The sequence below is a fragment of the Pinus tabuliformis genome, chromosome Q, assembly GCF_031772625.1.
Source record: "Pinus tabuliformis cultivar Carrire ecotype Pingquan chromosome Q, CPIR1, whole genome shotgun sequence".
Lineage (NCBI taxonomy): Eukaryota > Viridiplantae > Streptophyta > Pinopsida > Pinales > Pinaceae > Pinus > Pinus tabuliformis.
The window spans coordinates 467962059-467975938 of NC_142296.1; the positions used below are offsets into that span (position 1 = coordinate 467962059).

Consider the following 13880-nt stretch of genomic DNA (forward strand, 5'->3'; position numbering starts at 1 on the left):
TCTTAGTGACTTTCACCAAGACTAATATCGACCATGATGTAGACTCCTCCATATAAGGCAATACCTCTGCAACATATATATAAGGTCCCGTCTCCACCAAGTCATACAATCACTAACACTCATGAAGTTATGTGAAGCCCCACTATCAACCATAGTGAGTACATCGGCTCCACCAATCTTCATTTGAACATACTCCAACCTGTTTCTTTCTGGATCTTCTTCCCTGCAATCTTCATCAATTACTGCCTTTGAAGTAGCACTCGGGCCTTCTTCACTTGCAGCCTCATCGTGAGGATCATCGGTAGAAGAAATTTCTATCACCAAGTCTTCTTGAACTCGTGAGGTTCCTTCCCCACTTCCTTCCTTTTGTTTCTCTCTAAGCTTGATTTCCTCCTTCAAGATTTCGAGATGTTTTTCAAGGACTAAACAATCCTTCTTTTTCTTATTCAGCGCATGTCTTATCCTTAGTTCTTTGAGTTCTGCTTCAATTAAGATTCCTTCATGTGTAAGTCGAAGGGCTTCATCCTCATCCAGGTCCGAGGCCCCTTTTTCCACCAAGGCACGAAGAGCACTTTTTGTTTCAGACAACCTCTTGCCACAATCCATGTATCCTTGCCTTAGCTTTTCCGATTCTTCAAGTATTTCCTTCTCAAATTCTTCCATAGTCGCAAAACCCAATTTTTCCAAGAGAGACATCTTTACCGAGTCACCTGCTTTAGATCAAGCAGATTCACCTTCAATTTCAACCAAGATAACCTTATCCAAGTCTTCACGAGCAACCCTGCTCACCAGCTCTAGACCGAGCTCTGATACCACCTGTCACGCCCCCAAGTCTACGGTAGTCTTCCAACCGTTATCTGGCGGGGTGCGGCACTACCATGTACTTTCTTTTTCGTAATACTTGTACATATAGACTACGCCTTACACATTAACATGCTTAATTCATCTTCTTTAATTAAGACAAGGCATTAATCTTCATATACAATCATAACCAATATGCAATGTAAAACCGAGCACATAACAATTGCACACAATGATAATGGGAGGGGCAACTCCCGAACGAGTTCGCCCAAAGATATATTATGAATCTCTTTTCAATAATACAATCACAAGTGTGCCAGGCAAGTCCACGGCCAACACTTAGAACTTTTACAACGAGGCAAGAGAGCCTTTTACAATTCGGTACCAATTACCTTTGGTAAGAGCGAGCTCACCCGAGCCTCCAAAACTCTACCAAATCAATTCTGCACCAAATCGTCCTTCACCGTGAACCGTCGTCCTCAAACCAATCCCCGGTAGAACTGCGCACTTATTCTCTTATGCGCATGAGAGATGCGCACTTCTCTGCGTCCTCTTTATCTCTAGATCGATCACAAGAGGAGAGCGAAGTGCTTGTTGTCAAATGAGCCTTCTGCGCCTTGAATATATAGCCATCTCAACTCTATGATGAAGGGGTGTCAGCTCTTTAGGCCGACCCACAAAATACATACGTTGGAGCCCCTTCTTTACTTATGGGCAGGTCGGCCCTTGCCTAAGGGCAAGGCCTCCCTACGCCCTTATAAAGTCTACACTCCATCGCATTATTTCTTAAGTGTTTCGTAAGTGCTCCCAAAACGTCACAACCGGCTCGTAGGAACGTCGCACCTGTCCACCCTTCGTCGCACTGTCGTTTGCTGTCGCACGTCCGGTTGTGGTCGCGTTCTGCCCGTCCGCCGTATGGAGGGGCGCCCGCCCGGGTCGCCCTCCCTTCGCCCACATCTACGCGCTCAATCGTGCCACGCCCGTGTTGAACCAACTCGCGCCCATGTCGTGCCGTTTGCCATGTCGCTGTTGGGTGGTCTGTCCATCGGGTGTGGGCCGCCCATGGGTCGCCCGCCCATCGGGCGCGGGTCGCCCTTGGGTCGACTCTCCGTTTCGGCTCGCCCGAGCCTCAACCGTAAATTGTCCGCCGGTTCGGGTAGCTGCACCCGCGTCCAAACCTGCTGCAGCTCGTTCGCAGCTCGCCCTTTGTTCGCCGGATGTCGCAGCTCGCCAAACCTGTCATCGCTCGCCGTGCACAGGTCGCGGCGCCCGCCCGTCGTGCACGGGTCGCCCGCAGGTCGCTCACGGGTCGCCCGCCCGGGTCGCCCACCCGTCGTGCACGGGTCGGCCACAGGTCGCCCACCCGGGTCGCCCGTCGGGTGAAGGCGCGCCTCTGCCCAAATCGCCAGGGCGTTACAACTCCCATCCCATCCTCCCCCATATCAATACAAATCCCCACCACCTCCATCCCCATCCCCTCCTCCTCCCTATCACTACAGCTCCCCGCCACCACCGTCCTCATCTCCTCCACCACTGTATCACTATAGGTCCCCACCACCTCCATTCCCATCCCATCCTCCCCCATATCAATACAAATCCCCACCACGTCCATCCCCATCCCCTCCTCCTCTCTACCGTTACAGCTCTCCGCCACCACCATCCCCATCTCCTCCTCCCCCGTATCTCTACAAGTCCCCGCCTCTTCCATCCCCATCCCCTCCTCCGCCTTATCATTACAGCTCTCCGACACCACCATCCCCGTCTCCTCCTCCTCCATATTACTATAAATCCCCACCACCACCAAGCCCTTCGCCTCCTCCCCCGTATTACTACAAGTCTCCGCCACTGCCTTCTTCATCTCCACCTCCCTACCACTACAAGTCTCCCCCGCCACCATCTCTGTAAGGCCTTCGCGACTCGGGTAGGCACGCGACGGGCGGACGCTCCTTGCACGACGAGCGGGCGCTCCATGCACGACGAGCAGGCGGTTAACGCGACGGGCGGGCGCTCCTTGCACGACGAGCGGGTGCTCCGTGCACGACGAGCGGGCGGACGGTGCGACGGGCGGGCGCTCTTATGCGACGGTCATCCGAACCTCATGCGACAATAATATGCGACGTTTGGAGCTAAGTGCGACGATACTTATGAGAGAACGACACTTAGTGCGAAAATGAAGTGGAGCGAAAGGCTTTATACCTTGGCGTTGGAAGGCTTGCACATTGGCAAAGCCGACTTACACTTTGGTTAAAGTGTGGGCGTTATGACAGAGTTTAGGGGGTCGGCCTTAAGGCTGGACACCCCTTACACTTGAGCAAGCTAGTGTATATATATGTGAACGCAGAGCCTCATTTGAACACACAACTTCGCATCTCTCTCTACGCATTGGATAGGGGTAAAAGGGAGGCGCAGAAATAGAGTAGAGTGCGCATAACTCATGCGCTCTACCGTAGAAGTGCGCAGTTTTACCGGGAGACAAGTGTAGGTGCAGAGGTACGGTTTTGAGGTGATTGTGTGCAGAACTTAAAGGAGGAGTTCTTGGTGTCTCGGGTGAGCACCCTCCTACCGTGTGAGGTTGGCACATGTATTGTAAAGGCTGTCTTTGCCTTGGTTGTAAATATTTCTAAGTATAGACTTGGAGTTTTGCCAAGTATACTTGATGATGTATTATTGAAGAACCGTTATAATATATTATTGTTGGGCAGACTTGTTCGGGAGTTGCCCCTCCTTTTATACTTGTGTACAATTGTTATTGTTCTTGGTTAATTGCATTTGGATAATGAATGAGTATGGGCTTCATTAAGTATAAAGGATAAATGCATTTTACTTGGTTGCGAAACACAAACTAAGTAAGGACAAGTGAATTAGGCGTAGTCCATGTGCACGAGTATTGGTGAAAAGAAAGTGTTCGGTGGTGCCGCACCTCGCCGGCACGGTTGAAAGACTACCGTAGGCTTGGGGGCGTGACAATCTCCATCGCCTCCTCCTCCCTATCGCTACATGTCTCCACCGCCACCATCCCCATCACCTCCTCCTCCCTATCACTACAAGTCCCCCCCACCACCATCTCCATCTCCATCTCCTCCTCCGCCGTACCATTACAACTCTCCGCCGCCCCCATCCCACTCTCCTCCTCCACCGTATCATTACAAGTCTCCGCCACCTCCTCCCTACCGTTAGAACTACACTTCACCACCGTTAAAATTATCATGATCATCAATTCTCGGTAACGACTCCTTTCTTGCATTTGCTTACATCGCTGCAATTCTTGTTTATATGAGAACTTGTATTTGAGATTCATCCTATTATTTTTTGCATTGCAGGCAATGGATTGATGAAGTGGTAGATCGTGTGATGGTTTGGTGAGGTTATAAAAGATGCAACATCAAAACTATTCTCTGAGCTCTGCACCTCAGCGGACTGCAGGCGAATCATAAGGGCCATTTATTTAAGTGTGTAGTCAAAATGGCCCATTTATGTCATTCTTGTTCCATGTTTTTCGATAAAAGAGAGAGTGTCATCCTTTGTGCAATTGACAATGTAGAAATTTGCTTAAGTGAGTCCATTATAGGTTTCGGTGTTCCAATTAGGGTTTGTGTGGAACTCTTTGGGTGGCCAGGTCTGCTTCTGTCATATCCACCTCTCTGTATCTTCAATTTTTTTGTCACGACAAACCAAAATAAAGATTGCTCACTGTTGAATTCGCATATCCTTTTACGAATCATTTATAATAGTTGTACCGTAGGGTTGTCGCTGCTCTGACTAAAATAGTGAAGGCATTTTAAGGGTGACGTCCCCAATCCGGCCGCCCCTATCCATTCAGAATGAGTTTAATATAATTCTAAAGTGAAGTTCATAATATATATCTATACACACATCATGCTGCCCGGCGTCATTTAATGAGGGTGAGTTTTATATATTTCATTGAACCTATTTATTCGGGGTGAGCGGTAACTGTTTAACACAGTTTTTGTTTCCCGCCAAATAAAGTTTGATGAATTGTTGTATGAGGTTGTTTTGATATTCCGCGTAAATATACAATTTATTTTATTATCAAATTTTGAATGATAAAATATATTTCATAATATTAACAATAGTCATTTAGTTTAAAATTATTTAAAAAATCTTTCATGAGACGACAATTCATTTCTCAGGCAATGGTTTCTGCCGGATTACCTGATGTTGATGTGCAAATAGAACTTTCCAAAATAAGAGTTTCACGTAATTAGGCCAAGAGGTGCAGTATACAGCCTAGTTTGTGTAATGTTTTCTTTAAACAAAAATATTAAATAAAAAATAATGTTAATTATAATAAAAATATATATATTTATTTTAAATTTTAAATAAAATATTTCGATGTATATGTTAATTAATATAATTTTGTATTATTTTATCACGATTTGATAAAATAAATCGAAGTTAATATATATATGGAAGTTAATATATATATCTATATATATATATAATAATGTGTATGAAATTACTAATTTATTTTAATACTCAAAAGTAATTAAATTGTATTTTTGAATATTTTATTGTTGTAAGTTTTGAAGAGAAAGAGAAAAAACTATTGGACATTCATTTTAATCACAGATTTATCAGGTAGTAAAGTAGTAAAAAGAGTTCAATCTCTTGAAACCTCTTTTCAAATGTTGCAATCTAAAAAATGTTTACATATGATTTTGCATTCTAAAAAAAGTTGGAAGTTTGCGTATCAAGATATTTAATGCATCTCAGCATAAATCTATATTTAAGATAATTCTATACTACTGGAGATAGTGAGATTTTATGTGATAATTTCTTTATTTCCAAAACACTAATTTCATGTAATGGATAGTGGGATTACACTAGTTTTAAGAGATACTGGGATTATTCTAGTTTTAAGAGAGATAAGTTATTATAATGCCAAAAGCAAGTTATATTGTTTTTGGTTTTGGTAGTTGTTTTTAAATCAATTGATGACTTTTTTATGTGGTTTTAAATTAAATTCAAATATAAAAAATTTATTAAAATATAAAATGTAAGGGTCATTTATTGCACTTTTTTCACAATAATTTAAGCAAGTATTCTTAGTATGAGTCTTTACTACTCTCCATTATTTATGTTTTCCTCAACAAATATTAAGAAATTAAAATGTAAATATGCAGACTTAGCTATATAATTTTACTTTATATCAATAAGAAATATTAATAATAAATTAAACTGGTTATCAATTCAAGCAACATATAACTATGTAACAAAACAACTTCATTTTTAACATTTATATTTTTCATTGTTGAAAATACTTGTGTATATGTTATTGTTTTTACTTTAATTTAGCTATCAAATAATTTTTGTATAAAAGCTAGATACTAAGAAACAACATTGTATATTATATTAGTGGTTTAATTTTTAATAGAAAAGGTATGTGACGGATATTATTACAAATTTCATTCTTTTATTTGAACATAAAACCTTGGGGACTAAACTATTTCTTTGACAATTAAAATACATAAATTATATGCGTTGAATAATTAGGTAATATTAAAAATGTGATAAAAATTATAAAATATACAATAACAATATGTAAAACAAATAAGTTATGATATAATTTATAAAATAAATTGTAACAAAATTATTATATAGTTAAAAGGTATTTTATAATGGAGAATACCAAGTTTATTTATAGGCTTATTACTTGCTATATTATTGGTCATTCTATGAATTATAATTGTTATTAAATAACTTTCATTTTATGATTGAGTTAAGTTTATTTAACAATTTTTCTTTAAACTTGACTTGGGGAATTCTTTGGATTCAATAATGAAACCCCACATGCCTTATCACTCTAATCTATGAGGGGTATGCATGTCTCACTAGGTTTTACTTGCAATTAAAATTTCTATTTGCAACTATGGAAATAAATATTGAATCTTTGATCCTTGGGCACAAATACCACCATCCCTAGCCTTTCTTCCACCATGTGTTGCACAACCTCATCTTTCTCTTATAAATCCTTACAAGATTGAACTACCTCCTTCTAACTTGTTCAACTTTTATGTCATGCAACTACAAGACCTCCTTAATGAGAACCTCATCTTTCTCTTACAAGACCTCCTTAATCATAATCTCATGTTCCTCTTAAAAAACTTAAAAATATTGAACTACCTCCCTTTGGCTTGTTCAATTTTTACCTCTATGTAGCTACAAGGCCATCTTAATCATAACTTGGTCCCAACCATCTCACATTTTCAGAGTCTTGCCATGTCTTCGACCATATGCTACACAAATTCATTTTTCTCTTATAAATCTTTAAAAGATTGAACTACATCCTTTTGACTTGTTAGATTTTATGTCCATGCAGATAGAAGACATTCTTAATAATAACTTGGTAGCAACAATCTCATATTTTGGGGATTACTTCACATTTTCCCCCTTAATTAAATATTCACAATCTTCTTGGATGTGACCTTAAAAATGAATATTATTGGTCTCATACACCAATTTGATGTCTGACTTGGCTGTGACCTTAAAAATGAATATTATTGTTAAAGTCCCTTGTCCCACAAACAAGGGGGTCTCATACACCAATTTGGTGTCTGGCTTGGCTATGACCTTAAAAATGAATATTATTATTATTATTTTTAAATCTCCACCTCGATCAACCCAACGCCTCCTCCACTATATCCTATCACTTCAAGACCCTTGTCCCACAAATAAGGGGGTCTCATACACCAATTTGGTGTCTGGCTTGGCTGTGACTTTAAAAATGATTATTATTATTATTATTATTAAATCTCCACCTCGAACGCCTACTCACCATATCCTATCACTACAAGAACCTTGTCCCATAAAAAAGGGGGTCTCATACACCAATTTGGTGTCTGGCTTGGCTATGACCTTAAAAATGAATATTATTATTATTATTATTATTAAATCTCCACCTCGATCAACCCAATGCCTCCTCCACCATATCCTATCACTACAAGACCTCTACACCTCCAGCCCCTAGCCGCCCCGCTATCATCACCATCACCTCTTTCCATGTAATACACACCTTTGCACCATAGCCGCCCCGCTTTCATCACCATCACTGCTTTCCATGTAATACACACCTCCGCACCATACTTATCAAGTTCGAACTCCAATTTGCATTTTAATTTTAATTAGTAGAAAAAATTTGAATTAATTTGGAAAAGGTTCTCTATCATATTTGAAATATTTATAATATATTTTAGAAGTTATTTATTTGTCAGAGATCAAATCTCTTTTGACTCTAAAAAAGGTTTGTATCTCAAGAGATTTGATCTTTCTCCATACTTGGTAGACAGTTAAGATGAATCTAGGTTGGTTTAATTTCCCTCTTTAAAAGAGTATATTTCACATGAATATCATGGGTCAATACCATGAATTCTCATAAATTTGACCAAGTCAAGCTTACCTTAACTATTCAACAAAAAATATAAAAACAATAATAATAACTTAAAATTTTTATTTTTATTATTTTAATTTGAAGTTATTTTTATTTTCACCTAGTATTTTTTTTAGAATCTATAACTAACCGGGTTTCGGGTTTCATACTCGGATGGCACGGGGTCGATCCCCGATAGTTGCCAAACAAAGTGTGTTATTTTTATATTTAATTTTCTTTTATAACTAAGTCAAAATGTTTACAAGACATTATAATATTTCTATCATACTAAGCTAGAGAGCACTTTTCTGAACAAAAACTCATAAACGATAATATTATAGGTATTCAATTTAGTTTTTATAAATATGCATATCATACTAAACTAGAGAGCACCTTTCTAAACAAAGACTCATATTCAATAATGTTATAGGTATTCAATTTGGTTTTTATGTGTATATAAAAGGAATCATCACGTTGATCTTGAATATGTTGTGATTTTGAATTTGTGACTTTTAACGAAACCAACTACTAATGAGGCCAACAATCTTTTTAATTCAACCAATTGCTTCTTCACATCCTCGCTGAATAATTTGGAGTTTTTGAATCTCCAACTCCATTCATTTGTTGAAGCACAAAACAGGTTCATTGGGCTTCTCTTTCACTCTAATATACGTTCCCTTTCAGGTTCATTATCCTTCAAACTTGTGTTACTGTATTTTCTTTTGGCCATATTATCAGCTTGCAGACTCTGTCACCACTTGTCATTGTATTTGTTACAAGCGAAAATGCACATGCTTTAAAAAAACAATAACATCACTCTGCTTGGCATGTTAAATATATTATTACATAATCAGTTATTTTAATTAAACATAAAAACATGGCCATTAAACTACTTAGTTTAACAATATTGATGATTAAAAATACAGTAGATCATGACCATGTTGCATTGGTTCAGAACTTCAATAATTAAAAGGTATTGAGCGAGGATCTCTATATTTTAAATTTATTTTCGATTTCTGGATCACCTCAATACGCAAAAAGTCGTGACGCCACTTATGGCCTGCTTCCATTGTCCATATTCAAATTCTCTTCGCTGTCAACAGTCATACTATGTGGTTCTCGTGTCTCAAATTGCACTGAAATGCGATAATGACAACATTATTGTTATTTAATTAACACTGCGTGGTGTATAAACAAACGTATCGTTCTGCAGGCGCCGCGTATACACTGGGTCGTCGATCTTTCATGACTCTTTCGATAATCATACAAACATAAATCTCACCAACCCCACGTTATCTATGATAAAGATAGTCGTTCTGCACGAAGCCCAGAAAAATGGCTTCCAGCTACAGTCTCTCCAAATACGCGTACTCTGGGGTCCTCAACTTTTGAATATCATATAGACATTGATAGAAAAGTCAATCTCACCAACTGCCAGAAAGATAAACCGACATTAATGAAAAATTGGTTTTCTCTAATGAATACACCATCCTCACCTGACCTTCTCTACCCTAGTTTAGATTCTTCCTCTCTAGTTGGCACCTTGCAGCAGCAGTTGTATTGATTTTGTATAAGTGAATTTGGTAACCAAGAGACAGTTAATTTAATTATCAGAGCCTGCCTCACATGGTGAACGAAATATCCATCCTCACCTGACCTTCTCTACCCTAGTTTAGATTCTTCCTCTCTAGTTGGCACCTTGCAGCAGCAGTTGTTTTGATTTTGTATAAGTGAATTTGGTAACCAAGAGACAGTTAATTTAATTATCAGAGTCTGCCTCAAATGGTGAACGAAAGTGGAATATTGTTCCATTCAAATATGAGGCGGTTGATTGAAGGTTCAGAGGAAATCCGGATTCTTGACCATTTTTACAAGGCTTGTAACATCATAGATTACCGACTTTTATACTCACATGTGGTTTCAAGCAACGAGCAGCACCACAATGGATGCAAATCCTCCAGAGTTGAAATCGCGTATCTTTTCCAAATTATTTATAGACGAGTAAATGCCTACCCAATTCTCTCAAGAAAATTATTTTGCCGACTATTCAATGATGTCACCATTAAAAAGCAAAGGGAATAAATTTCCATAATATCAATATAAATCCATATATAAAATTAAGAGTCCAAAATCATCATCTAACGCCTCCATAAGTATTTATTTACTTTTCTTGGATAATATATAATAAAAATCAACCATGTAAACACCAACGGTCTTCATAATTAAATCAATAGAAGAGCTGACAGTGACTTGCTGCCTTGTTGGCACCACTTTGTGTGTTACGTGTCCCATATCCTTGTTGTCCCCATTTTTCCAAATGCTTTAGTTGATGGCCATGCAACAACTATTTTGGTTGGAGAGAGAAAGATGTGAATCAAATTACATAGACAATTTATAACTATTCAACAAAAATTCTCGATACAATGTTAACGTAGCAAATTGGTTTAGAAAATATTTATATAATAACTAAATTAAATTTCCAAAAAAATCAATTATTCAATTAATTTCGTTAAAACAACTTTAAAATGGATATTAAAAATTTTAATATTTGATTATGTCAAATTTACAAATTTGTTATTTGTTTTAAAATTAATTTACAAAACCACATTAACAAAGTGGTAGAGAGGCTCATGCCTCGCTCTGCTCCTTTCGAGATAACCCTAAGACCTGCCTTCTCCTGGTTTTCAAAGCTCAAGCCGCCGCGCTCCTATTGATCTCTCTCCCATGGATGCACCTACGAGAGGGGCGGGATCTTCCCCCCTCCTTTCAGCGCTTCCGCCTCTGACATTCCCAGGCCTGCAGTACCTTTGTTCCCTCCTGGCGCTTACCTAGAAACAGATCAGGGATATGAACCAGTCAATAATGAAGCTGACCCCTCAGCAGTACGTGATGCGAATGCCAAAGACAAGGGCGTGAACCAAAAGTCTTCAATGTCACAGCCAAAGGCGACCTCGGCGACATGCATCCCTAAAGTTGCAGAACGAATCAAAGTCGATCTCCCCAGTCATCGAATCAACAACGAAATTCAATTTATGCAGGACCATGCGCTCATAGGCAAATTCCTCGGATTTTGGCCAACTGAAAAGGCTTTGCAGGGTTGGATCGCTTCAAAATGGAAACCCAAAGGACAAGTCACTCTGCAGCTTGGCCCCAAAGGCTTCTTCACGGCCATTTTCCACTGCGTGGAGGACAAATCTCGCATATTTGAAGGCGGCCCGTACTTCTTTAACTCCTCAGGTCTGTACCTTCGTGACTGGAAAGCTAGGTTTAACCCAGATAAGGAAGATTTCAGTTGGGCTCTAGTCTGGATATGTATGTACTCCCTTCCTGTGGAATACTGGAAAGAGGAAACGCTAACGGACATCGGCAACAGCTTGGGGGTTTTCATCAAAGTTGCTGAGGAAACCAAAACTCGAAGATACACATCATACGCCAAGATCTGCGTCCAAATGCATCTGACCAAAGCTCTTGCAGACTCGGTAAGTCTCTTTCATGATGATTATGAATGGATTCAACCATTAGACTACGAGCATATTCCTTTTCGCTGTCGAAAATGCCATGAACATGGCCATCTCTTCCGGGACTGTCCTCTGAATACTCTCCCCAAAACCTCTGCAAATGAAGCTACCAAAGACACTGAAGGATTCATAAAAGTCCCTAATCACCGGCGGCATGCAAAGAAAAATCCCGCAGCCCCAGAAAGCCCCAAAAAGCCTGAATCCCATAATAGATTTATAATTCTCGCCTCTCAAGATCCCTCCGAGAATCAAAGCTTAGATCCTCAGGCGATCCCTTCCCCACCCTCATCCTCCCAGATTATCAAAGCTTCTTGGCCATCCTCAGCCTCCGCTCCCTCCAGCCTTCTAATATCCTCTGTCGCGGAAAAACTTGTTCCAGATACTGGCTCAAATCCCTCTACCTTGGAGAAAACTGTTCCAGAAACCGGCCAGCAGTCCTCTTCAATGGAGCTAGATGCTGCTCTAGCTCTTAGTTTGCATGACAACGCATCCATGGAAGATCAGAATATTCCCACAATAATGGACGAAGATCCAGAGAATGTTAGTCTGGAAGGTCTGGATATCCTCAAATTGGAAACAACATGCAAGCAAAAAGAATACAATTCAATACCCCCATGGAAAATCGACAGGTTGGAAGGAGTTCTCACCAAATTTCAACACAATAAATGTCTAGGAATACAAGCAGGAAGCCCCTAGGATGGTAAAAAAATTCTAAAAGAAACGAAGAAAAGAGGGCGTAAAACAGATTTGCAAAGGACCATTATCGTAGGATAAATACTAATGGAATCCGGTCGATTCCCTAAGTTGACAAAGTTCTATAAACCCCAACCCCACAGTTCCTCATGAAGCTCATCTCTTGGAATGTGAGAGGGCTCAATAGCCCCTCAAAACACAGAATGTTAAAAAACTTGATCCAGCAAGAAAAACCATCATTAGTTTTTCTTCAAGAAACGAAAAGTAATAACAATGCTATAGAAAGAATCAGTAACAAGGTCTGGTCAGGCAGTTGCTCAGTTTCAACAGATGCCTTCGGAGGGCTTGCAATTATGTGGAACCCGCAGGTTCTCACTCTTCAAGACTTTCATGCTACCCACTTCCTCATCCAAGCGTCCTTCCATCTCATTGGAACAAACATTCACGGGCATCTCTCAAATGTATACTTTCCGCAAAATTTATAGCAGAAACTGGAACTTTTGGATACTCTCACCATTCTCAATTCTAACAGGCAGCTCCCCATCTGGATTAGTGGCGTCGACTTCAACATCATAACGTCGTTGGAGGAGAAACAAGACAGCAGATCAAAGGTTAGAAGGTGACAGTAGCGGCTTCAAAGAATTTATTCAAAGCAATCAATTAATGGATATTCAGACTTCCAATGGTGTATATACCTGGACCAACAAGCAGAGGGGTACTCAACATATTGCTTCTAGGCTAGACCGGTTCCTCATCTCGGATAATGCCATACACCTGGGAGGGGACTTTCATGCTTCCATATTGCCACATGGAGGTTCAGATCACTGGCCCATTATGTTACAATGGTCACGGCCGAGTATAAGATGCAACAGACCTTTTCGATTTGAAGCCTTCTAGTTCTCAAATCCTAACTTCAAAGCAGTGGTCAGTGAGGCCTGGAAATCCTTCACCCCTCCTAAAGGAGCCAAAATGTTCCAATTCCAATAGAAACTAAAAAACCTAAAACAAGTTCTCAAAGTTTGGAACCGTACTCAGTTTGGCAACATTTTTTAGAACAGGAAAAAGTTGGAACAACAAATGTGCTCACTGCAACAGACTATCATCTTGGAGGGCAAGACAGAAGAGAAGGCGCAACAGGAGCAAACCCTTTGGACTAAAATTGAGGCATGCAGACAACAAGAAGAAATCCTGTGGTGACAAAAGTCTAGAATCGGTGGTTCAAGGAAGGGGAGAAGAATACAAAATTCTTCCATAGATCCACCATTCAAATAAGAATGCACAACAATATTGCATTCATCAACAATCGTCAAGGGGAAAGACTAGAAGTGAATGAAGACATGGAAAAGGAATTCAAGGAGTACTTTCAGGAAACTCTAAGGGAGCCTCCAGGAAGTAGATATCAAGCCATTAGAACCATCATGCAGCACATTCCTAAAATCATAACGGAAGATCACAACAATAAACTGCTCCATTCTATTTCA

At 39.9% G+C, this 13880-nt stretch overlaps 1 long non-coding RNA gene across 1 annotated transcript; it reads left to right on the forward strand.

The window, feature by feature from the left end:
• The first annotated feature begins 3782 nt into the window (after positions 1–3782).
• Positions 3783–4499, forward strand: LOC149220217 (uncharacterized). Its single transcript, XR_016248739.1, has 2 exons — positions 3783–4024; positions 4122–4499. It is a non-coding gene; the product is annotated as an uncharacterized LOC149220217 (long non-coding RNA).
• Positions 4500–13880: the final 9381 nt, after the last annotated feature.